The sequence below is a fragment of the Ricinus communis genome, chromosome 1 (assembly GCF_019578655.1).
Source record: "Ricinus communis isolate WT05 ecotype wild-type chromosome 1, ASM1957865v1, whole genome shotgun sequence".
Lineage (NCBI taxonomy): Eukaryota > Viridiplantae > Streptophyta > Magnoliopsida > Malpighiales > Euphorbiaceae > Ricinus > Ricinus communis.
This window is the reverse complement of record NC_063256.1, coordinates 33,906,508-33,921,630: the sequence shown is the minus strand read 5'-3', so window position 1 is coordinate 33,921,630 and position 15,123 is coordinate 33,906,508. Positions and strand designations below refer to the sequence as shown.

The following is a 15,123-nucleotide window of genomic DNA, read 5'->3' as shown; positions in this document are numbered from 1 at the left end:
AGCAAGAACTGGTTAATGATCACTTAGAGATAATGGTAATTGACTAGCCAGATTAAGAATTAACAAAGCTTAATAGAGGCGGGTTAAAGCTTAATGCTAATTTAATAATAGATCGTTAGGAAGAGATTCCGACTTTAGGTTATTAGGTTTTGGAGTTCGATTATCTCGAGAGGGAAACCAAATTCAGTTAAGAATTTGTCCACGGGTAATTGCAATTGGTAATCAATATAATCTCTATCTTCACTAAAATCCAACTAGCTTAGGTCCCTTTTGGGTTTGCTTTTTCCTTCGATTGTTTTTCTAAATCATTTCAGATTATTTGACACTTAGTTAACTGCTTGTTTATATTTAATCATAGCATAGTAACTTCATCGATTTTGTTAAAGATAGATAACATAAGATGCTGCAGTAGTTCTAGGATCACCCTTTCTCGAGAATACGACCTTGATACTCACCATTTGTGCTAGTCTGCATCGATAGATTCACTGCCTTAGATTTTAGCTACATAAATAGCCTATCAAGTTTTTGGCCCCGTTGCCGGGGAAATTTTGTGTGAACTAGAGTGAATTTGTGTTTTTGTTAATCTAGCCATTTTTATTTTCTTTGTCTTTTCATTTTTTTTCTTTATTATTGTATTTATTCTTGTGTTCTTTGGTTGTTGCTTTTACATTTCAAGTAGTTTATGACTAAGAGCTCTAATCCTACTACTGTAGACCTTCTTGCTGAACCAGAGCGATCATTCCATTTGTTGAGGAAACGTATGCAAGAAGAATAGGAGGCGCGAATAGAGTTTGAATCCCCCATAGACCAGTAGGGATGGGAGACAATAATCGGGCTGCGGATGAAGCTAGGACTATGTACAAGTTTGCTAGACCTTCTCTTGAAGGGACACAAATGAGTATATTGCGACCACCTGTGGCAGCCAACAATTTCGAAATAAAGCTAAACATGATACAGATGGTGCAAAATAGTATACAATTTGGGTGACTACCGAGCGAGGACCCAAACACTCACATCGCTAACTTCTTGGAGATCTACGACACCTTCAAGATAAATGAACAATTGATGATGCCATTCAGTTGAGGCTGTTTTCTTTTTCTTTGACGGACCAAGCGAAAAGATGGTTGCAGTCGCTCCCAGCCAACACTATTATGACATGGAGATCATTGGCTGAGAAATTTCTCTACAAGTACTTTCCTCTAGCTAAAACTGCTAAATTAAGGAATGACATTTCTTCTTTTGTGCAGATGGAAGACGAGAGCATGTATGATGCCTGGGAGAGGTACAAGGACTTGTTGAGATGCTGTCCACACCACGGTCTACCAGTCTGGATACAGATTTAGAAATTTTATAGTGGTTTGAACCCTGCTACTAGACAAATGGTTGATGAAGCAGGAGGAGGGGTGCTGAACAGTAAGACGCTCGAGCAGGCTCAGAACTTAATAGAGGAGATGACCATGAACAATTATCAGTGGCAGTCTTCTAGGAGCCGACTAGTGAGGCAGTGAGTGGTCAATCATTTGGACTCCACAGCAGCCTTGGCAGCTCAAGTGGAGCTTTTGACTAAGAAGTTAGACCAGTTTCAGATGTCGGTTCATGCAGCCCAGATAAGCTGCGAGTTTTGCGATGGCCCGCACTATGGTGCAAATTGTAATGCAGGAGGTATGTTTGCTTCAACTACTAATTCTTCATCTTCTATTGTTTCTGCTGATATTGAGCAGGTAGACTACATGGGTAATGCACTTAGACAGCAGAACAACCCATACAGCAACACATACAACCTCGGCTGGTGTAATCATCTAAATTTCAGGTAGAGAAACAACAACGTCCAGGGTCCACCAGGCTTTCAGAGACTACATCAGCAGCCACCACAGCAGTAGCAGTAGGCTGTACCATTATAGCTTCCTCCACTAGCCGAGAAAAAATCTAACTTGGAGGACTGATGATGAAGTTTGTCACGTCAACTGAGACGAGGTTCTAGCAGACAGACAGTGCTCTTAGAAATCAGCAGGTGTCCATTCAGGATTTAGAGAGTTAGATTGGACAGATTTCTAAGATGTTGTCTGAGAGGCCACAAGGATCGCTCCCCAGCTTAACAAAGTAAACCCAAGGGAGCATTGCAAGGCTATTACCTTGTGATCAGGTAAGCAGTTGTCTAGCTCTCTATCATTAGCTGATGATGATATTTCCATGCATGATAAGCCAGCTAGGAAGGAGCCAGAACTTGAGGTGTTAGAAGAACAGAAGGTCGAAGACAGGCAGAAGAGCCTTATGAGAGAGTACCAACCACCAGTCCCCTACCCTACTCGACTAAGGAGGAGAAGGTTGATAAGCAGTTTGGTAAGTTTCTTGACTTGTTTAAACAACTGCGTATTAATCTACCTTTTATTGAAGCTATTTCGTAGATGCCGAAGTATGCCAAGTTCTTAAAAGAAATTTTGAGTAATAAAAGGAAGCTGGAGGATTTGGGACTAGTGACTCTGAATGAGGAGTGTTCAACTATTCTTCAGAACAAGCTGCCACTCAAAAGGAGAGATCCATGGAGTTTTACTGTTCCCTGCATTATTGGCAATCTGCCTATTAGTGGTGCATTAGCTGATTTAGGAGCTAGTATTAATTTGATGCCCATTAGTTTGTCTGATAAGTTAGGTTTGAGTGAACCTAAGCCCACTAGGATGAGGATTCAGTTAGCTGATAGGACTGTTAAGATTCCCAGGGGTATTATTGAAGATGTGCTTGTTAAGGTAGACAAGTTTATTTTTCCTATGGATTTTGTAGTTATGGACATAGAAGGTGAGAGTACTGTGCCTTTGATCCTAGGTAGACCCTTTCTTGTAACATCTAGGGCTGTTATAGATATTTGTGATGGAAAGCTTCAACTTAGGGTAGATGAATGAGACCATTACCTTCGACCTAGCTACTACTATGAGACACTCTTTAGACCATGATGATGCTGTGTGTTCTATTGATATTTTGGATGATTTGGTTGAGTATCATTTACAGGAAATATTGCTTAATGATCCTTTGCAGGTAGCATTGCAAGGAGAGGAGGAGCTGTCCAACGAGCAAGTGTTGGAGCAGCTTGCTAGTTTATTGGCTACTGAGCCTAGCTATTCTATTGACCCTTTTCTTTCTCTTGACAGATCAGAAGTGCAGAAAGTAAAGTATTCTTTCGAGGATCCCCCGGCCTTAGAATTGAAGGAGTTACCTAAGCACTTGAGCTATGGATTCTTGGATGGGTAAGAAAAGTTATCGGTGATTATTGCAGTAGATTTGACACCTGAGGAGCGAGCAAAAACTCTAGATTCAGTCAAGAGGTATAAGAAGGCCTTTGCCTACAAGATTGCTGATATTCCCGGGATCAACCCTAGTTTCTGTTCTCACAAGATTCTTATGGAGGATAGCTATAGACCAGTAGTTCAGCCACAGAGGTGGCTTAACCCGAACATGAAGGAAGTAGTGAAAAAGGAGGTAATTAAGCTCCTTGATGCATGATTGATTCATCCTATTTCTGACAGTTCTTGGGTGAGCTCTATACAGGTTATGCCGAAGAAAGAAGGCAAGTGAATTGTAATAAGCGGGATGGTGATACACGGGATTCCAAGTTTGCATTGATTACAGGAGGCTTAATGATGCAACTCGGAAGGATCACTTCTCTCTTCCTTTCATTGATCAGATGTTAGAAAGATTGGCAGGACATATGTTTTACTGTTTCCTTGATGGTTTTTCAGAATATTATCATATCCCAATTGCACCTGAAGACCAAGAGAAGACGACTTTCACCTGCCCCTACGAGACCTTTGCTTATAGACGAATGCCTTTTGGTCTATGCACTGCGCCGGCTACATTTCAGCGGTGTATGATGGCCATTTTTTATGATATGGTTAAGGTGTCGATTGAGGTATTTATAGATGACTTCTCTATTTTTGGTAATTCATTTTCTCACTGTTTGGAAAATTTAGAACGCATGTTAGCTAGGTGCATTAAGGCTAACTTGGTGCCAAATTGGGAAAAGTGTCATTTTATGGTGAAAGAGGGAATTGTTCTAGGGCATAAGATTTCACATGCAGGGATGGAAGTTGATAGAACTAAAACAGAAACAATAGCTAAGCAGCCACCCCCTAGTTCTGTTAGGCTAATTGTGTAGCAAAAATCTAAGGCAGTAAACCTATCGATGCAGACTAGCACAAATGGTGAATATCAATGTCGTATTCTCAGGAAAGGGTGATCCTAGACCTACTGCAGCATCTTATGTTATCTAACCTAAAAAAAATCGATGAAGTATTATACTATGATTAAATATGAACAAACGATTAACTAAGTGTCAAATAATCTGAAAGGATTTAGGAAAATACTTGAAGGAAAAAAGCAAACCCTAAGGGACCTAAGCTAGTTGGATTTTAGTGAAGATAAAGATTATATTAATTACCATTTGCAATTACCCATGGATGAATTCTTAACCGAATTCGGTCTCTCTCTCGAAATAACCAAATTCCTAACCTAATATCCTAAAGTTGGAATCTCTTCCTAACGATCGATTATTCGATTAGCATTAAGGTTTAACCCGTCTCTATTAAGCTTTGTTAATTCTTAATTTGGCTAGTCAATTACCCTTATCTCTAAGTGATTATTAACCAGTTCTTGTTATTCAAATTTCCAATTACTAAATGAATTTCTTAATTACATGAAGCAATTTGAATACTACAACTCACAATGTCTCATGAATAAAGTGATTTCTCATTAATAATGAAAGCAAGAAGAGTCAAGCGTTGATAATCAAAACCTCATAAGTATTAAAATCAATCCAACAATATAGGAACCTCAATGGGTTTGACAAATTTAGTTACTCATACTAATAAGCAACATAAAGTAAAGAATAGATTCATAAAAATAAATTGAAGGCGTGTACACCCTTCTTCTTCAAGTTGGATGAAAAACTCTAAATTCTCAATTCAGAATAATAAACCCTAATTTGCCTCTTAAACTCCCAAATCTTGTCTTGATCTTCAATTTGATGTTAAAACAATTATAATCCTTCCTTCAATAGATGAAATGATCTCCTAAGGTCGAGTGTTGAAGTCTGGAAGAAAGTGGTCTAAGCTTGTATATGTGAAATCAAGTCAGAAAATCTAATCCTAATTCAGCAAATCATTTTTGCTTATATAAATCTTTCAGCACGGCCGTGGTTAAGCCCGTGCTGATCAGCACGGGCGGAGTCCAGGCCGTACTGGACCTCCGAGTTCCCCAACTCGCGACTTCTTCTAGGCCGTGCCCTAGACGGTGCTCAATTTTGGAATGCTAGTCCTTGCTCAATTTGATCGATAATGACCTGAAACGTGAAAGGAACCAAAACACAGGTGATTCTGGCATAAAACGAGATAACTATGCACAAAAATGTAAACAATTGAGCATGTAAATATGTACAAAATGATGCATATCAAATCACCCCACACTTAAGCTTTTGCTTGTCCTCAAGCAATCAATAACTCAATACATGCACAAGCAACCATCACCCCTCAAAATCCATGCTAAAGTTAACAACACAACCTTATTCAACATATAAAGAATGAAACTCAAGTAACTAACAAGTTATACACCTTTAAGGAAGAACTATAATAATACCATCTCGAAGCACAACTTATATAATAATTCAACATTAAAGACTAAGAACCATTACCTCACAGGAATCTCTCAAATCACTCACAGTGTTTAAAGGTAAAAAAGACAATTCCCTCAACGCAGCTGCACACAACCTGTTTACTATAAGCTTACTCATTAATCTCATCTTCACTAATGCGAATAATTGAATACCAAAATCAAAGGGTCTTTTCAAGGGTTGAAATGTGGCTAAGGTAAAGGTAAGAATATTTGGATAGAAGTGTAAAGTATACTGAAAAATCATGCACTTAATTGAAGTGAATGCTTCAGGAACTGAGTGCCAAAACAACAAAAATACTCACTAAGCAATACTATGTATATATATTATAGCAGCTTATATAGGGGCTGCTGTGGTTAGTGACATAAACAATAAGAATAGTTATCCAATTTGGATTGAAGGGAGCATCAAAGAATGACTAAAAAGAATAAGTGAATTAAGAATAACATTAGGCACTATGATTCCATAAATGAAGAAACATAATACATAATTACTTAGTATACAAGGTGAAAGGAAAGATAGATGTATAGAATGGTGTATGTGTAGTGATTAGGTGTAAATTATGAAGAAAATGTTAAGGATCAAACTGGTTGACTAATGGAAATAGAGGGTAGGCTTTTAGCTAGATGTGGTGAAATCCTAAGTTGCCCAAATCATCTAATGGTATTCAAAAATTCATGTAACCTCAACAAGCATTATAGAGCAAGTTCTAGAAACGAAAGTAAGTACAGCGCACACTGAAACAAGAAGAAAAATAAATCATGAGCATAATGTGCAATGGATGCTCAATTTTGGTTCAAAAACTCACGTTTGAAATGGCCAAAATTTGCATTTGGTTCACAAACTTATCAATTGAATCATCACATAAATTGAATACGAGATTGGCATAATCAAAGTTCACAGTTAAAGGTTGTAAATTTGTAAGGAACTCAAGTAACACCAGTTTAACCTGGCTAAATTGACATATTGAATACAATGGAATTGCTTTCAAGAACAAAATATAGAGAGGGACAATCATTTACTAGTGTGAATTAGGTCATTTAATTATGAAAGAATAAACTAAACTTGAATGTCATGAAAAATCTAGGTCCTAACATCCTAAGAATAATCCATTATCATTGCCTTTAAAAAATTAAGAGATATAGCCACAGATACCTACCCCACACTTGAGTATAACACTATCCACAGTGGTAGAAAAATTAAAACTGGGTATAGCACATAACTAGCACATCATAATCATTGAAGATCATACTAAATGTACATATCAAGATGGCAAAGCAAAGTGTTCTACTAAAATAAATTAACATGAAAGGAAAATGAAAGAAAATAACATAAAATCGAAAATGCAAAAGGAAAAGAAAATAAAGTAAAATAAAATAAAGAAGGAAAATAAAAAGGAAAAGGAAAAAGAAAAATAGCACAAATTTTTATTTCACTGCTAGTAGTCTGCCGAAGGCGCATCCTCACTGGTCGGATCTACTAGAGGATGAGGAGTAGAGGAAGTCATTGAAGGAGGGGGCGGTGGTGGTGGCACAGGGTCCGTGAAGCATCTTGCTAGATCGAACTCCATATCTTCGATGAACCGAAACTGATTTTGTGCTCCGGTCTCTGCCATCTTTTTAATCAGCTCCACCATTTGGTTTGTTTGGGTGGCCTGCCTCTCTAGCCCATGCATAAGCTGTTGGAGCATATCGCTTAAACCCTGAAATTGTGCCTTAGTCTTCTCTTAAAAACTGCCCAAATTCCTTTCTCTACTACGCAAACTCAGTATAGTGCTACTGCTATAAATCATAGACTCGATCTAGTCAGTCAGCCAAAGCACTACTCTGAGCACTCGATGTCCCTGTAGAATAAGAAGATGAGGCTCCAGATGTAGGCATAAACACTCTGGTTGGGTTAGGAACTCTAACATTTGGAATTCCAGCCGACGGATCTTAGGCTCTTCTAGCTGCTGCCTCTCTAGCCTCCCTGACTATTGCGTTGACGAGCCTGTACTCTATGCCATGTGGGTGTCGAGTAGCTGTGATCATCTGTATGTTGATCATTTGTCTAATCCCTAGTGGAGTCATATCACCAATTTGTGAAAGCTCTAATAGACAGTCATCCAATACATCTAATCTCTTGGCTAACCTAGTAATATACAGGCCAAAACAGTAGTGCATCTTCTTCTGGGCGTCTACTATAAATGAACGGATTTGACGAGCCAACAAATATCCCAAGTCAAGCTTCTTACGATGTTGCATAGCCTAGAGGATGAAGACATCAGTCTGTGTTACCGCTCTAAAACTATCTCCCATGCCTGTAAACGTGTAAGCTAATAAAGTATAGAGATAGTGGAGATGACCCGGAAGGCTAGACACTTTAGTCCTGCTGGGGTAGTATGATTCTAGCCTGAGTACCAATGAATCCCACATGGTGTCGTACGAGATTGGGTTGATGTAGATGCATCCCTGATACTCCTCACCCGAGCTCTCCTGCTCAGTCCATAATCCCAAATGCATGCCGAATTGTGGAACTGACATTGAGAACTCCCTTCCCCTAAGTCTGAAGTAAACTGCATCAGGCTGATGCCAGTTTGTGCCTTCCAAAAAGCGCTTTTTTTTTTGTCGAGTCGCTTAGCTGGATTCTGCAGCAACATTCTTGCCCCGTGGGTAAATTGAGAAGGTGGGCTCATTGTAAGCTGAGACTTGAGGCATATAACCACAAGGAGGTAGTCCAATGTGTGCAGCAGATGGCCAAGGAGGTACTCTCCATACCGAGTTGGGATGCCCAGTCATCCACTCCAAATCCTGTCTAGATGACCTGTCATAAACAAACTTGCAACCACCCTTCTCGGGTGTAGCATAACACGAAGTTTCAAATTGATACAAGTTGTTTTCTTTAAAGGAATAACACACATTAATAGGCAAAGAAGCATGCAAAGCATCTTCAATTGGTATATCCTGTGGTGGCTTATCACATGCAAGATCAATCTGGTCAATAGCGTAAATGGCATGAACATGGTCGGCGGGAGAACTATCAAATAGGAGTAAACTAAAAGTAACACAGTCATCCCCTACATTAAGCTCTAGCTTTCCCTCAAATACATCTATTTTAGCTCTAGCCGTGGCAAGGAAAGGTCTCCCTAAAATCAAAGGCACACCATGCTCCTTATCCATATCCATAACTGTAAAGTCCACAGAAAATATGAATTTATCTACCTTGACTAGCACATTCTCTACAATCCCCCTAGGAAGCTTAACAAAATGATCAACTAATTGAATGCACATCCTAGCTGATTCGACTCTCCTCGTAGATCAGGGTACCTGTAAAGGTAAAAAAATACTAAACTCTCGCTGTGTTCAATCGGCTTCAAAGCTTCTTCACTTTTTGCGCTTAGCGCTTCCACCGATGCCTGAATGCTACTTTCGTCTATGTATGGGTTAGATTAGAGAAGCAATCCTAAAAAACCATGCTTTCAGAGAAGTGGCGGTCCAAATCTTATCTGAACTGCGAGAATAACTGACTAAGCCGTGCCATAAGGCCCATTCTCCAACTCCAAACGGGACGGAGCCAAGCCTTTAGGTTGTTTAAGGAGGTTGGGTGACAGATCGGGCTTGAATTTGGAAGGGGTGCTTGGTTTCTGTTTTGGCCCTACTTCTTTTTGCCTCTCCTCCCATTACCTTGGCCTTGCTGAGAAACCTCTTCCCCAAGCACCAGCTGGGTAAATCCTTCGAGAGTTCAGGTGGATGGCAAGTCCGCCCTATATATTCGATTTTCCCTTTAAAAAAGACACACACATTTCTAAATTCTTCACTCATGTCAGTCATATTTAGATCCTTTGGGGAATAATAAGTGAGCTCATCTCGGATCCCAGTGGACGCCTCAGAGCTTCCCCTAAACCTAGCTTATTGAACATACTCGTGGGCATGACATTTATGCTAGCGCCTAAATCAGCTAATGCATCATCAACACATAAGTTACCTAAAGTGCAAGGAATAGTAAAACTCCCTGGGTCGTGACGTTTCTTTGGTAACTTGCTTTGAAACACTGCCGAGCACTCTTCATTAAGCTTAACATATGCTACCTCCTCCAGCTTGCTTTGGCTGCTAAGTATGTCCTTCGAGAAGTTGGCATACTTCGGCATCTGCTTCAATACATCGACAAAAGGCAAGTTAATATGCAGTTGTCTAAAAATATCCAAAAGCTTGCTAAACTGCTCTTGTGCTTCTACTTGCTTCAGTCTAGCAGGATAAGGAATCTTGGGTTGATATTCCCTGATTGGGATTGGTTGCACCTTTTGCCTCTCAGGTTCCTTAACCTTACTGCTCGCCTCATTCTGCACGTCATTAGTAGAATCGTCAAAAACAGGCTTAGAAGGAGCTGAAACTAACTCACCCGAATGCAAAGTAATGGCGTTCACGTGCTCCCTCGGGTTAGACTCGTGCTGGGGAGCACTCCTTGTTGCCTTTCAGACAACATCTTAGAAATCTGCCCAATCTGATTTTCCAAGTTCTGAATGGATGCTTGCTGATTTCTAAGAGCACTGTCGGTCTGCTGAAACCTCATCTCAGTCGACGTGACAAACTTCATCATCAGCTCCTCCAAGTTAGTTATCTTCTCGGCTGGTGGAGGAACTCTGATGGTCCAGCCTGTTGCTGCTGCTGTGGTGGCTGCTGATGTAGTCTCTGAAAGCCTGGTGGACCATGGGCATTATTATTTCGCCAACTAAAATTGGGGTGATTTCTCCATCCAGGATTGTATGTGCTGCTATAAGGGTTGTTCTGTTGTCCGGGTGTATTCCACATGTAATTAACCTATTCATGGTCAGCAAAAATGATAAATGAAGTAGAGGGGCTAGCAAACATACCTCATGCATTACAGTTTGCACCGTAGTGTGGGCCACCGCAAAACTCGTAGCTTATTTGGGCTGCTTGAACCGGCATCTGAAACTGATCTAATTTCTTTGTCAGAAGCTCCACTTGAGCTGCCAAGGCTGCTGTGGAGTCTAACTGGTTGACTATTCCCTATTTGACTAGCCGACTCTTAGAGGATTGCCATTGGTAGTTCTTCATGGCCATCTACTTTATCAGGTTTTGCGCCTGCTCCGGTGTCTTGCTGTTCAAGGCTCCACCTGCTGCATCGTCCACCATTTGCCTAGTAGCAAGGTTCAAACTGTTGTAACAGGTCTGAACCTGCATCCATATTGGTAAACTGTGATATGGACAGCATCTCAACAAGTCCTTGTACCTCTCCCAGGCATCGTGCATGCTCTCGTCGTCCATCTGCACAAAAGAAGAAATGTCATTTCTCAATTTAGCAGTCTTAGCTGGAGGAAAGTACTTGTAAAGAAATTTTTCAGCCAAGAATTTCCAAGTAGTGATAGTGTTCGGTGGAATGGACTACAACCATCTCTTTGCTCTATCCCTTAAAGAAAATGGAATTAATTTCGACTGGATGGCATCATCGGTAGTTCCATTTATCTTGAACGTGTCTCATATCTCCAAAAAGTTAGCTATATAGGCATTGGGATCCTCGCTTGGCAGCCCTCTAAACTATACACTTTGTTGTACCATCTAGATCACATTTGGCTTTATTCGAAGTTGTTAGCTGCCACCGCCAGTCTGAGTATACTCGTCTGTGTCCCATCTAATGATGGTCTAGCAAAATCGTACATCGTTTTGTTGGCGTCCGCCGCGGCATTTCCGTTGTAATTCTCCATCCCTTCTGGTCTATCAACAGGTACTTTAACCTCAATCTCCTCCTCTTCTGATTGCAAAGGCTTCCTTAAAAGTATGAGGAATCATTTTGGATCAGACAGAGGCTCTACAAGATCATAGCTAGAGCTCCTGGTCATAAACTACCTAAGAATGGAAGGTAACAACCAAAGAACAAAAGTAGTTAAAACAATAAAAGAATAAAATAAAGCAAAATAAAGATAGAAAAATAAATATGGCTAAATTAACAAAAACACAAATTTACTCTAGTTCACATAAAAAGTTCCCCGGCGACGGTCCCAAAAAACTTGTGTAGCTAAAATCTAAGGCAATGAACCTATCAATGCAGACTAACACAAATGGTAAGTATCAAGGTCGTATTCTAGGGAAAGGGTGATTCTAGACCCACTTCAGTGTCTTATGTTATCTAACCTAAACAAAATCGATGAAATATTATGCTATGATTAAATATGAACAAACAATTAACTAAGTGTCAAATAATCGGAAAGGATTTAGGAAAACACTCGAAGGAAAAAGAAAACCCTAGGGGACCTAAGCTAGTTGAATTTTAGTGAAGATAGAGATTATATTGATTACCAATTGTAATTACCCGCGGATGAATTCTTAACTAAATTTAGTCTCCCTCTCGAGATAACCGAATTCCTAAACCTAATAACCTAAAGTTGGAATCTCTTCCTAACGATCGATTATTCGATTAGCATTAAGGTTTAACCCACCTCTATTAAGCTTTGTTAATTCTTAATCCGGCTAGTCAATTACCCTTATCTCTAAGTGATTATTAACCATTTCTTGTAGTTTAAATTTCCAATTACTAAATGAATTTCTCAATTACATGAAGCAATCTAAATACCATAACTCACAACGTCTCATGAATAAAGTGATTTCTCATTAATAATGAAAGCAAGAAGAGTCAAGCGTTGATAATCAAAATCTCATAAGCATTAAAATCAATCCAACAACATAGGAACCGTAATGGATTTATGAACGGGTTGTCGAAGCCTTTCAAAATAAATTACTGATATTCTTAAAATAATTTATAGAAATAGTGAAACCAGGTCGAATCCCAAGGGAACCAATGTGGATAGCTTCTCAAAGTAAAATAAAAATAGAGGGATTTTAAATGTTTGAATCAAAATTATAAATAAGCAGAAAATAATGAAGGCTGAATATTAAAGTAAATAAAAATCAATCTTGAAAAATTTCCAATTCAAGAGTGCTAATTCCATCCAATTGTAATCATGATCATAGGCTAAAATATCAATTCTTCTATTTAAGTACTTAGTCTACTTATTTGAAAAAGTCGCAATAAGTGTAATTCTTCTAATATAATTGACTCAAACCCAACATCCAAATCAAAACTTACCATTAGTCAACTGGGCACGATAGCATTCCATATCAACTTAATGATAGCATTAAGAATAATGCGAATGACTAAACCAACATTAATTAATTGAGTTAACTGCATTTGAATTAACCTTGTTCCTTTATTTCCCTAGAGCCTATCATGCAAGCTATGTAATTCGAATAAGCCGCAATCACACACACATGAGCCAGCTCCTTGCTTCTTGTGTCAATCATTCATGACAATTACGGATCACAAACTTAAAGTTTAGCAATAGAAAAATCAATATCAAAGTTGAGTCGTCAGTTCAATCAATATAAAAAATTCATAAATAATAATAACAAGAAATAAAAAAAATACTTGAATTAAAGAAGAATTCTATTTAAGCACAAAGCCTCACAAAATCACAACTTGAATTTATTCACTTTTGAATTTGAAACTAAAAACTTAGCCACACATGGTGGACTAAGAATTCACAAGAAAAGAATTGTAGGGAATAGAAGAAGAAGAATAATAATCTCCAAGTATGCAGCCATCCTTTACTTGATAGAACTAGCCTCCTTATGTAGGAAGTTAAACTTAAACCCTAATAAGAGAATCCTTATAAAAAAGAAATAAACTTCCTAAATGATCTTATCCCTATAAGGAATGATAAGATAAAGAGTAATATAATTAAAATCCTAAATACATGGGAGAAAGTTCTCTTTATCCAACACCTCCAAAAAGGGAGGAAATTATATAGAACTGGATCCACCAAGAATTTATCTTGAAAAATTCGAAGCTCTCTTCTGCAGGTTCCAACAGCTTACGGATTGTAAGGCGTGGTCACGCCTTGTTGAAAATGATCTTCTGCCAAATTTTTGCTCTTCCTCCAAAAGACTTGGTTTTCGATAAGTGATACTTTAAAACATGTCTTTAGGCTGAATTCTACTCAATCCTTGATATTTCACCACTTGGATCAGAATAAACACAATTTCCATAATTAAGCACATTATCCAATCAAAATGTAAGGAAATTAAACACAATAAGTATAACTATTTATGGTCTATCAGTTTGAAAAATTTAGTTACTCCTATTAATAAGCAACATAAAGTAAAGAATAGATTCATAAAAGTAAATTGAAGGCATGTATACCCTTCTTCTTCAAATTGGATGAAAAACCCTAAATTCCCAATTCAGAATAGTAAACCCTAATTTGCCTCTTGAATGCTCCCAAATCTTGTCTTGATCTTCAATTTGATGTTAAGAAAATTGTAATCCTTCCTTCAATAGATGAAATGATCTTCTAAGGCCGAGTATTGAAGTCTAGAATAAAGTGGTCTAAGCTTGTATATGTGAAATCAAGTCAGAAAATTGAACCCTAATTCATCAAATTGTTTTTGCCTATATAAATCTTTCAGCACGGCCGTGGTTAAGCCCGTCCTGATCAGCACGGGCAGAGTCCAGGCCTTGCTGGACGTCCGTGTTCTGCAACTCGCGACTTCTTCCAAGCCATGCCCTAGCCAGTGCTGAGCCACCACTGGTCGTGGTGGCTTCGGAAACCATGCTAAAATGGCACTCTTGAAGGGCAACTATTTGATGGTTCAACATGGCCAGAGTCCAGGCCGTGCTCAACCTTGGAATGCTAGTGCTTGCTCAATTTGATGGATTATGGTCCATGATTAAGCGTATTTCCCTCGATTACTGATAATGTCCCTCGATAATGACCTGAAACGTGAAAGGAACTAAAACACAGGTGATTCTGGCATAAAATAAGATAACTATGCATAAAAATATAAACAATTGGGCATATAAATATGTATAAAATGATGCATATCAAGTTTCTTAGGCTATGCTGGGTTCTACAGAAGGTTTATTAGAAATTTCTCTGAGATTGCTAGGCCTCTTACTCAATTACTAGTTAAGGATGCACCTTTCATTTTTTATGATGCATGTTTATCTTCTTTTGAGTTATTGAAGAAACTTTTAACCACAACCTCTATCTTTGCTTCACTTGATTGGGGGCTGCCCTTTGAACTAATGTGCGATGCTAGTGACTATGCAGTTGGAGCTGTGCTTGGACAAAGGTTTGATAAAAAGTTCCAACCCATTTATTATGCTAGCAAGACTTTGACAGAAGGCTAGGAACATTACACTACTACAGAGAAGGAGTTATTGGTTGTTGTTTATGCCTTTGACAAATTCAGATCATACCTCGTCTTATCAAAGACCATAGTCTTCACTGACCATTCAGCTTTGAGGTATTTATTTAATAAGCATGATGCTAAGTTGAGATTGATCATATGGATTTTATTGTTGCAGTAGTTTGACATTGAGATTGGAGATAAGAAGGGCATAGAAAATTTGGCAGCGAATCACCTATCCATACTAGAGAATCTGAGCTTGGAAGCACTTGATGAGAGCACGAT

The 15,123-nt window shown here is 38.7% G+C and overlaps 2 non-coding genes across 2 annotated transcripts; one reads left to right on the top strand and one right to left on the bottom strand.

The window, feature by feature from the left end:
* Window positions 1-1,214: 1,214 nt before the first annotated feature.
* LOC112535852 lies at window positions 1,215-1,321 on the bottom strand. The gene has a single exon (XR_003079940.1). It is a non-coding gene; the product is annotated as a small nucleolar RNA R71 (small nucleolar RNA).
* A 9,525-nt stretch (window positions 1,322-10,846) lies between these two features.
* Window positions 10,847-10,953, top strand: LOC112535853. The gene has a single exon (XR_003079941.1). It is a non-coding gene; the product is annotated as a small nucleolar RNA R71 (small nucleolar RNA).
* The last annotated feature ends 4,170 nt before the right edge of the window (window positions 10,954-15,123 follow it).